The sequence below is a fragment of the Eupeodes corollae genome, chromosome 1 (assembly GCF_945859685.1).
Source record: "Eupeodes corollae chromosome 1, idEupCoro1.1, whole genome shotgun sequence".
In the NCBI taxonomy this organism is placed as follows: Eukaryota; Metazoa; Arthropoda; class Insecta; order Diptera; family Syrphidae; genus Eupeodes; species Eupeodes corollae.
Window position 1 is genome coordinate 188,939,051 of NC_079147.1, and position 16,797 is coordinate 188,955,847.

The 16,797-nt window shown below is 34.3% G+C and overlaps 1 protein-coding gene across 3 annotated transcripts in view; it reads left to right on the forward strand.

Moving 5' to 3' along the window:
• Positions 1-16,797, forward strand: part of LOC129938510 (protein sickie) — a 518,418-nt gene that overhangs the window by 122,695 nt on the left and 378,926 nt on the right. The window lies entirely within an intron of this gene.

Below are 16,797 nucleotides of genomic sequence, written 5' to 3' on the forward strand. Positions count from 1 at the left end.
GATGGTGAATTCCTTTAAATTCTACGACTAAATGCTCAACTAGTAAATTGAAATCTGTCGTTGAATAGAAGATTCCAAAAGGTGTCAATTGATCGTCCTCAACTTTTTGTAAGATTTGCACCTTTCCAAAATCAAAATCAACGTCACGAAAAACATATGGGCTGTACCTAGTATGGTTCCATTTGAAAACTGGTTGATGCTTACCGCTGACAAATAATCCTGCAGACGTTGAAGGCTCCTTTGATGTGCTTGTTGACTTCTGAGGTTAATGAGTCATATCTTCTCTAAACATCCGAAACCCCTTGGCCATCATCCTGTGTTAGAAGCCTCTAATCTTCTTCGTCAATCAGTTATTCATCTTCACCATCACTATTGTCACCCATCTAAATCTGTTGGATTTCATTCTCCCTAATTTTGAAAACTCCACGGCCCCAGTTTTCTTTCAAAAAGTAAGTAACATCTTGCTCACTGAAACCGTGTTGACTCCTCTTTTGGTTTCTAGGCTTTGCTGGCTCGACGATGGTTTCACTAGCTACCAACGGTTTTCGACGGCTATCAACAGCTTTCGCTAATAGCAAAAGTATTTTCAGCACGACTTCTTTCTACTAGTGGAAATGTACCTTTAGTTTCCTTAAATTAGAAATTATGTTTTATAGAATAGAAATACAATTGACAAAGAATAGATAGACATGAAACCGTTCCATCTATGAAAGAGAGGAATTCGAGATTTATCAAGGAAAGCTTTTGAGTGTATGGAATTCATAAAAGTCTATAAGGCCAAGTAAAAAAAAACGAAGACAAAATCTTCAAAATCTACGTTAAATACTTTTTATCTGTAAATTCGAACGGAATCTGCACAGAAAATCATTAATTAATAAAATTAACAGTAATGGACCAAGATGACTCCCTTGAGGTACACCAGAATTGACTTTAACATTTTCAGGTTACTCTGAATATGACGCTATATTATTTATCCATTAGATATGATGGAATTCACATAACGAAACAGTCATTAAGTTCAATTTTACTTAATATATACAGAAGAATTTCATGACTTATTTTGTCAAATGCCTCTCTTAAGTCTGTAAATATGCATTCAACTTGAGAGTGTTTGTCGAATGAATTCAAACTAAAAGCATTTAACTGTAATAAGTAAGATATTATATATGTAGATTTTTACATATAACAGACAAACTATTGAATGAAATCGTTGACTGGAAAACCAACACACTAATACCAGTAGTTGGTCCGTTTTGATACTACGGGTCTTAAAATCTACCCTACTCTTTGATTTATGTAGAGCAAGCTATGAAGCGTTTAAGACAATAGTCGGAATTTCTTAGATCACTAGGATCATTGTAGTAAAAGTCTCCAAGGTTGAGTCTTCGTCTCAGTGAGAGGGCTGTTCCTCTTCTCATCCATGTACTTCTGTAAAAATCGTTTCACAGGAGCTCTAAGTTGAAAAGAATGCCTATTTATTAAGCAGTGTAATCTAATGTGCAAGGTTCTAATGGAATTGAATAGCGTTAAGTATCAAGCCGCAGAAAAGAGATTCAAACACCTTAGAAATTGCAGATTTCGCTTTATAGGACGATAAGTCGTAACTAAATTTATAGAAGTTTTTTCAAGGACTGACGTTGGATATGAATATTTCCAAAGATCTTGGAATTTTAAACATTTCAGGGAATCGTTGTTGAAAAGAAGAAACAGTAGATATGATACAAAAGACACTAATTTTTTCAACATAAATTATGGTATTCCATCAGATTCTGTACTGAAACATTCATTTAGCTTCTAAATGTTGTCACTTATTTTAAAAGCCTTAGAAATTGAAAAATTGATTGATATAAGATTCCTGAATATCTTGTGTGTTAAGAGAAAAAAAAGAAAAGGTGTTTTGCAGAACAAAAAATGTCAAAGTAATAGTCTTCAAATAATATGCGAACATGTTCGAAATGGAACATACCAGCTGGATATCGTATCTCTAAATCAGATGGGGGTTAATTTTTGGATCACAATTAGTATTAGAAATGAATTGATAGTACAAAAAGTTTGAATAAGTCACAAAGTCATATTGCAGTTCTTGGTAAAATTTAATCCTCCTATAACTCTTCGATTGATTGAACTTCAACAAGGCCTTATTTCTTTGAAGTTGGAAGATTAACTAGTGTTCAGCTTGGTTTAGTGTTTCGTCGTGGACGTAGGTATTGAGAGTAATAAATTGTAATGTTCTATTACAATCTGTAACCAAAGTCAATATAATTCGGTTCCATCAATTTAAATTCCCAGTGCCTCCAGTAACAGTTTCAACCATAACTAATTTCTCAGTTTTCAGTTCTAACCTCGTTTGTCTGAAGTATTAAACTTTTCATCAGTACTTTAAGCAACCAATTCCAATTTTTCAATTAATTCAAATGCTAAATGACCACATTTGTTGAGTTATTGGCAATCACTTTAAATTCCCAACTTCTCACATTAATTAAAGCAAAATCTAGTCCAAGAACAAAATACAAAAACATGCTCGAAAAGTTTTCAAAAACCCAAGAATCCAAATTTAAATTTAATACCTTCTGACATGCACAAATTATTATCAAAGTGTGTGGGTTCTGTCGGAAAAATTATCATCCAATACTTTCATATTTCTCACAGTTTACACCATAATTAAATTTATAGTTCATAAAGTCGAGATGTTTTCAATATATCTTACAACCCCAAACGACCATCATAATTTCCATGTTTTTATTATGTTGTTCTTCCTGAGTAACAGTTCAACAAACTAATTTAATAAAAATTTAGAAAAAAACAAAAAAACGTCCAATAAATCATCAAATTTTCAACAAATCTTCCATTTTCCAAAGAAATGGAATCACAACAAGTATAGCACGAGTATCTTTTCCACGCTTATTATTTATTTAGGGATGTTGTGTGTTTTTCTTTTTTTATTTTGATGAATCCATTGCCCAATTAATTTGGATCTTCGTCAAAAAAAAAAAGAAAACAGAAAAGAAAATTAGACAAAACAAAAAAGTTTGTGTTTTTTTTAGTTTTTGAAAAACGCATTGGAAACATAATTAAAAATCCGTCTTGTTGGATGAGATCTGCTGTCGTCATTAGCGTGTGCGGTGAAAATTTTTTGTAAATTAGATTCTGCTCTGGAGATGACTTTTCCTTTGGGAAATTGTTGTTTTTTCTGCTTTTGAATTTTCATTTTGTGTACAAGGTGGATTGATGCAAATGAGGGATTAGTTTATTTTCAATATGTGGCCGTATTGTAGAAGATATTTTGTTTTCAGAAGAAAAGATACATTTTGTTTTTGTGTTGAAATGTTCGAAAATTATATCTTTACTCCTCTTTGAAGCTTCTGATTTTGCATTTCGAAAAAAAGTAGCATTGGAATTACTGATGGTGATGATGATGATGGGCTGTGCGTTGTTTTCTTGTTTCTTTGTTGTGTTTTGACAGATGACAGCTAGATGGCAGACGTTATAATGAAACCGACTGCGTGCCTGACAGTCGTTAATTTTGTATGCGATGATGATGGAATTGGGATTTTTGTATTTTTCGTTGAGTGATTTGGGAATGAGTTTAATTTAATTATATTTTTCGGACTGGTGGAGTGGAGTGAAATTAAGGAGACGTAAGACTTCTATGTTAACAATGAATGAATGGACCAGAAAGTGTCTGGGTAAAGTGATAGTGTCTGAAAGGGTGATGAAAAATACTAAAAGTGTTGACAGAATGAAGGGGTATTTAATTTATGTTGCTTTTCTTTGAAGTGGGTATATGGTGTAAGTTTATTCAAAATCAATCAATTTTAAGCTTCTGTCTGGGATATTTCATCAAATGTCATGATCGAATTCGTTTGTCATCAAAAATTGTATCCCTTTGTTGCGTATACTCGTATTGTTGATTTTAAAAACATTTTTCGTCCTCGAAGTTTACAAGGAATTAGAATAATTTATTATGAAAAAAGAATCTGGAATGAAACCTAAACTTATAACTTCCTATTTGCGCACGTGTTTCGATGTTTCTCAAAGTTTGAAAAAATATTATCAACAACACTTTGTGTAAGATAAACAAATTTGAAGTCAATATCTTTCTTTTTTCCCATACTTGAGTCAAAAGCATAAATTATCAGTTTTTAGGTGTTTTCGTAGATTTTTGTTGTAAAAAATGGTTGTAAACTGGATTTTTCTAAAAAATTAACTAAAAGTTGACAACAATATTTAGGTAGCATATTTTGAACATTTGTATTTAATAGGTTAGTTTTTGAATTGTATGGTATAATGCATCCGTAAAGGTCGAGAACCATCTTACTTGGATCACTTTGGATCATTTGTTCTTTCCAGAAAATGTGAAGGGTTGGGTAAGATATAGGAAGTTATGTGAGGATGTAGCTTGAGCGTACCTCCATGAACAATTCTGATTTCTGGGAGAATTTCAATAGTTTGTTCCACATGGTGACCTCAAAAAATGGCCATTCTAAATTTGAAGGGGTTTTCTTTTGGGGTTTGGACTTTCAATTTATTTTTTTATTTGGAATTTAATCATTCCTTGGTCTGAAAATTTAACATTGCTTCGCAAACATTGACCTGAATGAAACCCAAGTTATTGGAAAGTGACACATCAACCACGTCTCTTCTGTTTTTGTACTGAAATAAGTAATTCATCTATCATACAGGGTCCGGCAAAATAACCTCCCGTATTTATAGATGTTTATATTTAAAGCTATTTATAGATAAAATGTTCCGGATAGAAAAACTATTCAAGGTTAGTTATAAACCTTTGGGGCAACGGGTTCTGCGCTAAAGAGAAAATCGTCTGGCCGACCTTAAACTGCAACTTACCGCAACAACGCCGAATAATGTGGAACGTGTAAGTGCGTCTATCCAGCAATCTCTGAGGCGTTCAGCACTTAAACATGCAGCCGCCCTTGGATTGTCTGAAAGGAGTGTAAGACGAATTTTGACGAGAGATTTTGAAACTCCCAGAGCTGTTTGTGAAGACATTTTTCAAAACATTCCCGTTGGTGTTTATTTTAATGTCGTCTGACGAAGCCCATTTCCATTAATCGGGTACTGTAAATAAACAAAATTTCCAATACTGGGCAACAGAAAACCCTCGAGAAATTCATCAACGACCACTTCACAGCCCTTATGTGACAATTTGGTGTGCTGTTGCTGAATTTTGTGTGTTAGGTCCGTATTTTTTCGAAGAAAATGGGCAAACAGTAACCGTTAATGTGAATCGCTACTGTCACATGATTGAGACCTTCCTCCAACCAAACTTAAATCAGTTTACAAGGAACCACAAAGAAGTCTAGTTCCAACAAGAGGGAGTTACAGCACACACTTCACGACGTTCACTAACCATTTTGAGAGAGATGTTTCCAGGGCATCTTCTTTCTTTTCGAGAAGGCATTACCTGCCCACCAAGGTCACCCGATTTATCTCCTTGTGGTTTTTTTTGGGGACATTTAAAGGCACAAGTCTAAACTCATCGTCCAACATCTTTGGAAGCACTTAAGGAGGTAATCATTCAGGAAGTGGAAGCCATTACAACACAAATGACTCGACGAGCAATGGAAAACTTCCAGGAAAAGCTTCGTAAATGTATTAATATTAGAGGACAATATTTAACGGATATAATGTTTAAAACTAAGTAACTATTTTATTTATTACAAAATGGCTGTAAATGTCGCTGAACAGCCCGTACAGTTCGTCTTTAAATCCTTTCCCCCATTCTCCATCTATGCGTATAGGACCAAAAATCACCCGAAGAATTTTTCTCTCGAAGCATCCTAAGACGCTCTCATCTTTCTTTAACGGATTCCAGGCCTAAGGGCCATACATGAGAACCGGGATGATGAGTGTCTTATAGATGGTGATTTTATATGCTGGAGAGAGGACTTTATTACTCAATTGCCTTCTAAGTCCAAAGAAACAGCGATTTGCAAGAGTTATGTTTCCTTTGATATCAGCGTTGGTGTGTTCTGGGTCTGTGTTTATAGCAGTGCCTAGGTAGACAAAGTCCTTAACTACCTCGAAGTTAAAGCTGTCCATGGTGACGTTTTGTCCAAGACGTCGTTGGTCTTGCCCTCATTGACCACTAAACCTATCTTCTTCACTTCCGTCGGAATACTCAAAAACTCTCCACTGACATCACGCTTTGATCTTACAATTATGTCAATATCATCTGCGTATCGTAGTAATTGGATGGACCTTTGAAAGATTGTGCTCTAGTGTCGACGGTTGAGTTATGCACAATTATTTCCAGAACGATATTAAAGAAGTTGCATGACAGTGCATGGCCTTGTCTGAAACCTTTTTTAACATCAAATGCATCGGTGAGATCTTTTCCGACCTTGATAGAGCAGCGTGCATTCTTTATCGTCATTTTGCACAAACGGAATTTTACAATAGCAGTTTCATCATTTTTCTTGCATTTAAGGGCCTCACATTTTTCCTCTTTCTGTGGTTTAGAAAGTCATTGTTGAATTTTTTTTTTAAAGTCTCTAACTTTTCTTTCGTCATGCGATGGCTTGCTTTGCTGATTCCGGTACTGAGTCTGGTAATGTCATTTTTGGAACCACCTTTAGATAGCTCGAAAAATGAGAGTACAGATCTGTTTTTTAAAATGTTGTATTCGAGCCGAAAATCAATGTTTATCAACTTTAAGTAGCAAGTTTTGCAGGTTTCTATTTTTTTTGTAAAAAGCCAAATTAACACGTCACAATGTAAAACATAAAATTAAATTGAAGTCGTTAATTGTGTTGGTTCGAGACATATTTGGCCCCTAAGGCGCTAAAAATAAGTACCTTGTTCAACAGATATTTTCAAGATTTAAAATCACGTTGCTTTCAAAAATCAATGCAAAATTTGTCTATTTGTTGCATCTTAATCAACAAAGTGTGTATGTAATCAAATCAACCCAGGTGCATAATTTAAGCCTTTTCCCTTACTAGGCCTTCGGGCATCTTCATCTCCTTAAAAGATTTTTCACATTAATGTTCCTGCAACTTACATACTCATTCTATATAAACAACATAAATTAAAGCAATAAAACATCATCTTTAAGAGCATTAAAACTTTTCGCTCCCCATACGCTCAATCACACACACATATCTACATACCTACTCCAAATTTACCAAAACCCTTCAAAAACAGAGAATTGCATGTTTAAATCCTGAAAAGCGCTCCTAGCAAATTAGATAAAACCGCAAAAGATTCATGTGTACGAAACACACATACATATCTATATATACAAATTTGATTTGCCATCGGCGACATCATACAAGGATATAAGCAGTATCTTCCTTATACACCTTTCCTGAAAATTCACCTACATATACAATTTCTCGACAAATGAATAGAAGTAGGTACCATACAAACATATTTTTCCTCGCACCAACATCCTCATCAACAATTTTAACAAAACGGAAAACAAATCGAATTTCGCTAAATATCCTTGGAAGCCCTTCATTTCGTAATCATTGTACCGAATGTGTGACTGGGAAGTTCCTAGCGATTCATCCATCCTTCCATCTGTTCTGTGTTCTGTTGGCTGATGGTTGTTGGTTGGTTAGAGTTTAGATATAGAAAAGGAACTTAATGTACCATGCGTCATCATCGCAGCCGTGTGGCGTTGTCGTCAATGTTCTCAATACGAATACTAACTCGAATTCGAACTCAAACACTCTTTTTGAAATTTATGTTAATTAAACACTGATTGATGTTTTCAAGCTGTGGAATGAAGCGAGAAGTCCACGTTCTTCACTTCATTTAATTATATCCTTTGTCGAAAGGTACCTATACACACACACACCCACACACATACTTTCATTTCCATTTTCATTTGCATTGTTTAGGGATCTCTAATGCATGGAATTGATAGGATTTTCTCTATTCGTAAAGGTAGGTACGAGTATTTAGGTATGAAGAAGCACTCCCTTGTATTTAGAAATCTATCTTTTACTCGCTTTTGTTTTTGAATAAAAAATAAAATCCATCTAATTGAATGATAGTCGAAAACACACATTTTAATGTATAGAACACAGATTTTGAAAGCTTTATCTTTGATGTTTTTGAATAAATTAAACTTATTTCTAAAGAGGAAACTACAATAATTCTTAATAAGCACACATTTTTTTAAAAATATGTTTTCAAATATGTTGAGGAGATGTTTCATTTTGAATAAACAGTTGCTAAAGCTGTTTCTTTTGAACTTTTTATCTTTTATAATTTGACAATTTGAAATTACACAATTATCAAAAATGAATTTAAACACGCTTCAAAAGAGCTCAAGTGCTCAAGAAATTTAATTTAAATTTCAAACTGAAAACATAGTTTCATTTTAATATCAAGTTGGTTTAAAAAAACATCCAATTGGATTTTTTAAAAAAAGTGAATTATTCTGAAAATAATATAATTTTGATAAAATATTTGAGGTAAAATCGGATTTTTCAACGTTCCAAGGTTACCAAAAGTTAGACTCAAAGGTTTTTAGAGTGATGTTTGTGAGTGCCTGTTAGTACGTTTATACGTTCGAGATACCATTTTTCACCGGCTATATCTCAAGAACTGGTAAATATATCGACTTTAAGTACATTTTAGGTCTCACCCAAGAAACTTCAACATCTACCTAGATGTATTTTCTTGCGCTCTCCACTAAGTAAGCAACTTGACCCACGGCATTGCTCTACTGTGCTGTCGTCGAGGGGTTGATCTAAAGACTTTTCAGGTAAATACCAAAGTCGTTGAATTATTATCCATTTTTCAGCCACTTTGATTAAACCTTAGAGACTCTATTTAATGAGAAGTCCTTTTCAACAATCCGCATTTTCTTCCTGTGGTATCCCAAAAGGTTGTAGACGGTTTTTATGCTTACAAGCAATCGTAGAGACTTTCTGTTGAGGTGTATCACTGAAAGTTATCTTATTTCTTTAATTTGAGCCATAATTTTCTGACTGTGGCGCAGGTTTAAAGGTTTTTTCATTGTTAATTGGTTTCCTGGAGTATTTTGTTACCAGTGAGCTATTTTAATTCAATTGATGGGGTGCTTACTATAAGAGTCAATATTTGACTGGTCCATTGTGGTACTTTTTCTGGCAAGTTTATCAGTCCTCTCATTCTAGGGACATCACTAACGAACTAGTACATAGCAGAGTCTAATATGTTTTAATCCAAAAACCGTAAGGTCTTGGCGACAGATTCGATTTTCATTTTTGTGGCAGAAATCATATTTGTTGCAATAAAAAGTAAGATATCAGCCCGTGATAGCGCCATTATTGAGATCTCCTTTTCAGCGTTTGTCACTCAAATACCTTGGCCTCAAAGACACATCTTTGATTAGGAAGTGTAAAGGATTTGGCATGATTGTGTTTTTCATAAATGAAACCTACATCCTACTCCAGCAGCCGTTTTCTAGCCATCAGTATATATATAAAATTATTTTGATATCTGGTAGCCTGGCCTTTAGCTTTAATTATAGTGTGACATCTATTGGACATGAGTGAAATAATCAGCGGCATCTGTAAGTGTGTTCTTTGGTATCTCAGCGGAAGTCAACAATGCGTGGTGATCAATGGTTACTCGTCCACATATCTCAATGTTTTGAGTGGTGTGCCTCAGGGATATATGCTTGGACCAATTCTCTTCTCACTTTACATAAATGAGTTACCACAAGCTGCTAAACATTGTTTAATTCATCTTTATGCTGATGATGCGCAGCTCCTGATAAGTCGACCTTTGGGGCTAAAAATGATGCCGTAGCTTTAATGAACGAGGATCTGCTCCGCATTTCACAGTGGTCAAAAGAGAACGATCTCCACCTTAACCCTGTCAAATCAACATCCCTCCCCATCTATCGCAAAAACTTTGATCTATCGGGTTTAAAACTCGTTGAAACTTGACGACGATACAATTGAATTATGTTAGTACTGCTAAAAACCTAGGAGTAGTATCAATCGCACTCTCACTTGGGAAGACCACCAATAGTGCCATTGGTAAAGTCTATAGAAGTCTCCGCCTTCTTCAAGTCACTCGAAATTTCATCCTGATCAATACTAAACTTCTACTTCCTAAGGCCCTTATACTACCAATTGTGCTGTATGGGTGTGAGATCTTTTGTAAACTAGACTATATGGCTAGCCGCAAATTGAATATATATAATATAATTTTTATTCGAATTCTGAAATTAATGAAAAAACTTGCAACTATTTATAAGGCTCATGTTCTACCTTGCAAGCGATTTTTGAAATAAATAAATACAAATATGTAAATACTTCTGTCAATTGAAATATTGTACCACTCCTGTTGAACCATCTTCCCAACCAATTTTATGGGATTTAAGTCAGGCAATTAGGATGCCCATTCCAATAGGCTGCTTTTTCGGTCCTCAAAATACTTTTGAGCAGATTTGGATGTGTGCTAAGGGTCGTTGTTCTGCTGTAGAATACTTTTGTAAGGCAAATTCTTGTCCGCATAAGGCAGGATCGTATCCTTCATGATATTCACCTTCATATTTTGATCCATTTTACCCTCAATCAAATTTATTGGTGCAACACCATACCAAGAACATTATCCCCAAAGTGTGATACAGCCGCCACCATTCTTGACCGTTTTCTGGATGTATTGGGATTCAGTTCATTCGAAATTAAACCCTCTAACGGTTTGTATGCCATCACTTCTGAACAAATTTATCTTTGTTTCGTCCATCCACAAAACATTCCTCGACTTTTTGTTTCCTTCTGACCCTATCCAATCAAGACGATCGTTGGCGAATTTATATTTTTTTTTCCTTAAAAAAGGCACCAAGTCTTTTACGAACAGTTCTGGACGATATTGGAGGCTGCATTTTATTTCCCTTGAAGACTTGTAAGGATCTTTTTAGGAGGCTCAAATTATCTTTCAGTCTTCTCTTGGGGTTGTTTTGCTTGGTTTTCCCCTCTGTTTTTTGGCTCTTGGATGGCAAATTGCTTTTTCAATCATCTTAAGAGATCTGCTCATTATTCTGGATATTTCCTTCAAAGATTTTCCCTCACTCCGTAGAACTATTTGTTGTAATATTATAAAAATATTCTTAATTTACTTTCTAAAGTTAACTAATTGTTTTATAAATGTGTTTCTATTTTAATGTCAAAAAAAAAACACAGTCTTACCTTAAAAACGGTTCATCTCAAAACATGCAAACAAAAATAAAACCCATGTTATTTTGCATAAGAAAGTCTAATAATTAGGTAACGGTTAAACTATTTCTAATGGATGTTGTTTTAATTTGGTTTTACTCTTAGCAAATGTCTATGTATCTATTTTAATGTCCATGTCTGTAAGGCCAGGTTAAAGATTGAGTATTGCTTGTTTTCTTCGTTGCCACTGTTATGCCCTTACATGAAATTCTCGTAGTTTGTAGCTTTTTAAAGGTTTTGTGATTTTAAGATTCGTTCCCAAGTTTCTACTGATGTTCCTATTACATGTGTGGAATGCGATCTGAGCTCTAATGTATTTATTCCCAAGTTCAGCTTTCTATTCACGATAACTTATAGGTATTTAGCTTGATTTCACAATTGGATTGGGATTAAACGTATGTTACATAATTGTGTTATTATTTGTAAAATGTACTAGCTCTGTTTTAAGAGGATTAATTTTAAAGCCACAATTTTTTGTCAATGTCCAAAGTGTGGATAAGGCTTGGTTCATTTGTTCTCTTATATAGTGATTATAGGAATAACCCTGTCACCAGTAGGGTTACGTCATCACTATTTTCGAGTTTGGTAAGGTTTTTCTTCATGACAGTAATTCTGAGAAGTGCTGAAAGTACTCCTCTATAAGGGGTAGCTCTATAAATTGAGCCTCATAGAGGTCTGTACCACCTAGTTCCCTTATGATCTTTCTAGGTTTTAACATACACATGACTCCGTTTAAAATAGACTGTTCTTTTTCGAGATCTGTGAGGGCTTTTTTTCAGTGCTTAAAAACTCGACTAGTTTATACTATATATAAAAAACAGTAAGGTATTAGTTTGTTACAAAATTAGACGTAAATTAAAAGGTACTTATATTTTTAATCATTATTATCTTTATTTTAGTAAAACATTCATTTTTCGAAACATTTTTGTTTTGTAGTTTGTTTTAAGTAGGTTTTAAGTTAGTAAACAGGACAATATACATATATATACATGCAATTATGTATCGATCTCATTATTATCAATTTATTGCAACATTAAAGCTCTTCTTCCGACAAACCACAACAACATCGACATCACTTTAATAAATTTATCACCCAGAAACAACAAACATTTCATAACCATAAAGTCCTCTCGATTCAATCAATAATTCACATCTTGACAAACCCTTCAAATCAATTACTTTGACAGAGAGTCCCATAAATTACAAACTTGCGGGTAATTACTCTTACATTATGTATGCCTACGAGTCGGGTAGTAATACCATCACCTCAAGCCTCTTATATTATAGGTAATAATAATTATCTGCACCTGATGCATTTTGAAGTTTACTAAATCGAAGCACATTCATCGTCATCACCGTATCGTCACCACTACACACACCGCACCACCCGCCCTCCACACCTAACTCACTAACTTATGTACACATACGTTTTAAGTTATTGTGTCAATTTTCAATGAGCAACGATTATATTTGAATACGCGAATATATTGAGTGCATCAATTAATTTGAATTGATATAAAGAAAAGTTCATACTCACATATTTATAATCACGAATTTAGTACACATCACATACATATGTTTATGTGATACAAAATTAAACTACCAACGCATGGGAGGTCCTATACTTTGCATCATAATGAGATCCTTTGAATGCATTTATTGAAATTAGACTGTTTGAACATCAGATTGCGGTTGAAAGGATATTAATGCTTAAGACGCGAGTTCAGCGATAAGACCTCTCAGCATGCTTAAATATTCCTATTTAAAATTGTGCCTTATTAAACTAAGAATTAGGTTAGACTTCAAGGATTTAATCACATCTTAATCTGAATTAATAATTTTGAAATTATGTCAAAGAAGAGATAAATTTTTCAAACCGTATAGAATGTTTATTTCATAAATCTAGAAGATGATAATAAACAAATTGATTTTTTTAAAAACATACTTGTATTTAGTCGTTTAGAAAATGAGATTTAAAAGTCATATAAGGGTGAAATTTCAAAAATTGTACTTTAATTTTTTTGCAAAAAAATTTATGTATTTGATAACATGACATGGTGAGTCCAGGCATAAGACAAGGATATTCGACGATGACAATTAATTGTAGCTTTTTTGTAGGGAATTAGTTGTGGAAATAAAATAATTCCAAATTTTGTAAAATAGTCTATTTTATATTTAAGAATTTTGTTTGGCCAACATTTTGGAAGGTTGTGAGTTAGATTTTTCATCAAATACTTTTAGATGAAATATTTTCAAAGTCCACAAATTATTTTATTGGTATTTTTTGAGTCAAAATATGTTTGTCTATTTATTAATTTGTTATATTTCCTTAACACATTTGAAACAAATAATAACCTCGTTTAAGAAACATTGATTTATTTAACGTTCTTGTTAAGATATTGGTAAGCCACTATTTTCAAGTATATTATATGCCATTTGTTTGTTATTTTAATGCTATTTTGAGGAACATCGTTTCAGCCTCTTAGTCTTGAAGTATAGATGAATTTATTTAACCTGCTTAAAACCCTTAGTTTCCACCTGTTTCTTAGAATCCAAAGTTCGAATTACTAAGCAATTGATTTGAATTCGAAAGTTATGACCAATCGCAGGTTTGGACCGATTTTCATCACTGCAAAGGCATAACACTAGTAGTAAAAGGTATCGATAACTATTCTGTGTTTTAATTCAGCGAATTTCATTTGTATTATCGCAGTTATGATCAAAAATTTATTACTCCTGGGAATGAGAAATTTTATCCCGAACAGGGTTAAAAGCATCAGACCTAAGGAAATGCATGGGTTATGGGAGCTGTATTAGGGCCAAAGAAGTAGGTTCCCTTTACTTTAAAGCCAACCCTTCTGAGGAAAGCAGAAAAAAGTTCAAACAAGTAAGGAAGGCATGCAACGCCCATATTCGACGGACCAAATTTGTACATGACCAAAAATTACGTCGAAATATAATGCAATGTCTAAAAGGCAGTACAAATTTTTGGTCATTTGTAAAAAATATGAGGAATTCTTCCTTTTCCTCGGTTCCTACATTCGTTGTGAATTCATCGCTACCAGATAGTGTTATTACTCCCCCTGTACTTGAGCGAGTTAGTGATTCTATAGGACCAATATTTTTTCACACTCGTATTGTGGCAAGAGTTCTTAAAGATTTCGACATTCATAAATCCACTGGTCTAGATGGTATCCTCACTCTTGTTCTGAAGAGGTGTTCTTCAACGCTGGCAAAACGACTGCGTAAGCTTTTTCATCTGTCCTACTCCTCAGATCTCGTTCCCAGCGAATGAAAAACAGCATTCGTCCAGCCTTTTCCAAAACAAGGTTAAATCTTCCTCATCTTTTAAAAAGCGACCGATTGCACTTACATCCCTTCTTTCCAAGGTCACTGAAACACTGATTAATTATAAGCTCAAGAAAAATATTTAAGATTTAAATCTTCTTAATGACCGTCAGTACGGCTTTCGAAGAAATAGGTCCACTGGTGATCTCATGGTTCATCTCATCTCACAGTGGAGCAAATTTTAACATCGCTTTGAAAAAGTAAAGTTATTGCACTTGATATTTTAAAAGCATTTGATAGGGTTTGGCATCAAGCCCTCTTATCGAAAATGCGTACTTTCGGTTTTCGTGGATCCCTGCTTTATTGGATTAGTAATTACCTTTCGGATCATTCAATACAAGTAGTATTGGATGGGTTCAAGTCTAAAAACCACAAAATAAATTGTGGTGTGCCCCAGGGCTCGGTCCTATCTCCAACACTCTTTCTCATTTTTATTAATGATCTCCTGTCTGCAAATTCTAATCCAATACATTGTTTCGCTGACGATAGCACTCTTAGCTTTTCATATTCGTTTTCAGACTCACATCCCTCTTCTTCGTATGTGGAACTGCAACGACAAAATATGATAAGCTCATTAAATTCCGACCTAAACAGCATTGTACAATAAGGAATAAACAACCGTGTGGAATTTAATGCTTCGAAAACCCAATGCTGTCTTGTATCGTTAAAGCGAGATATACCCCCTTTGTCATAATCCATGGATGGCACTTGCATCAATGAGACTGAACACCTCGATATTCTTAGTATATGTGTCACCAACCATCTCTTTTGGAATGATCACATACGCGATTACGCCAAAAATTCAGCAAGGTGTTTGGGTTTCTCGGTATGTGTATCACAAACAAGATTATGTAAGAAATATTTCACCCCTTCTGATCTGGCTGTTATCTATAAGACCAAAGTTTGAGTATAACTCCCATTTCTGGGCTGGTTCTCCTGCAACTCATTTAAGCCTCTTAGATAGTATCAAAGGCAGAGCATTTAAATTGATAGTTGATAATATTTTCATATGTTCATTTACTTCGCTTGAACATCTTCGTAAAGTTTCTTGTCTGACCCTTTTTACCGTTATTTTAACGGCTTATGCTCTAGTGAAATAGCCAGCTGCATTCCTCCCCTTAAACAGTTCAACCGTAATAATTGCGCATCTGGGAATGATCATCAGTATACCCTCGAGTCCAACTACGGCCGTTCTGTCAAATACAGAGATTATTTCTTTAGCCGTACTACGCGAATGTGGAATGCTTTACCACTCTCTGTTTTTCCGAGTCATTGCAATAATCAGGAATTCAAAACTGATGTGCACTGACATCTCCTTTCAAGTCCTCTCTCCTCTTCCTAGTGCTCACACTGTGTCTCTGCATAATGTGGGTAGTAATCCTTGAGTGTGCGCCTATTATAAAAAAAAATTAAAAAGACATGGGTTTGTAATTTTTGTATCGCTCTTATTTTTTAAGAAATATGGACCAGTGATCCCATAGAGTGCACCAAAAAGTGACTGTTTGATTATGATCACTCCAAATACGACAATTTTGCTTAACAACGAAACTTTAGCATGCAGGGTCCATTCACCGAAAGTGCTACGAGCTTGATGGTTATTCAATTCTTAAATTAGATTTTGTAATCCTGCAAACCAAGATCCTTCGGAAACATTTTTCGTAAATGAATGGTTGGATCTCCAGTCGTGCATGAGTTAAGTTATAAAAAGAATGAATTCTAAATCAGAATTTCAAGTGTTCAGGCACTCAAGACGTTATTAATACACTTAACTAGTTAACGTTATAAGACAATCCAATCGGTAGGAAAGTAGGGATCGATATAAAATATAAAAACATACCGGTGCACATTATTCTCCAAATTTTGAATATTAAAGTGGAAATTAAAAACAGAGTTCCACATTCTTGATGTGTGGTTAAAAAAGAATTCTCTATACTTAACAGTACGTCTGAAATTGAGCTCAAGGGTAAACTTATAAGCGTTGTTGGAGTACAAATTATGGCTGAATTTTTTAAGGGGGAGTGGGAATGTAACTGGCTTACTAGACAGAACTTTGTTTGTTAAAATATCAGTAGAACAAAGAAATGCATGAAACATTGTATCGGTGTTCGAGTGATCTAATTGTTTTGGTTATAGTTCTATCGCCTTTCATTTTCAAAGTTTCTTTTTTTTGTCCTTTTTAAAAGACTTACACTCGTTTAGGGGCACCTGATCAATGATGCGAGTTATTTACATATTTTTCATTTTATATTCTTAATAAAATAAC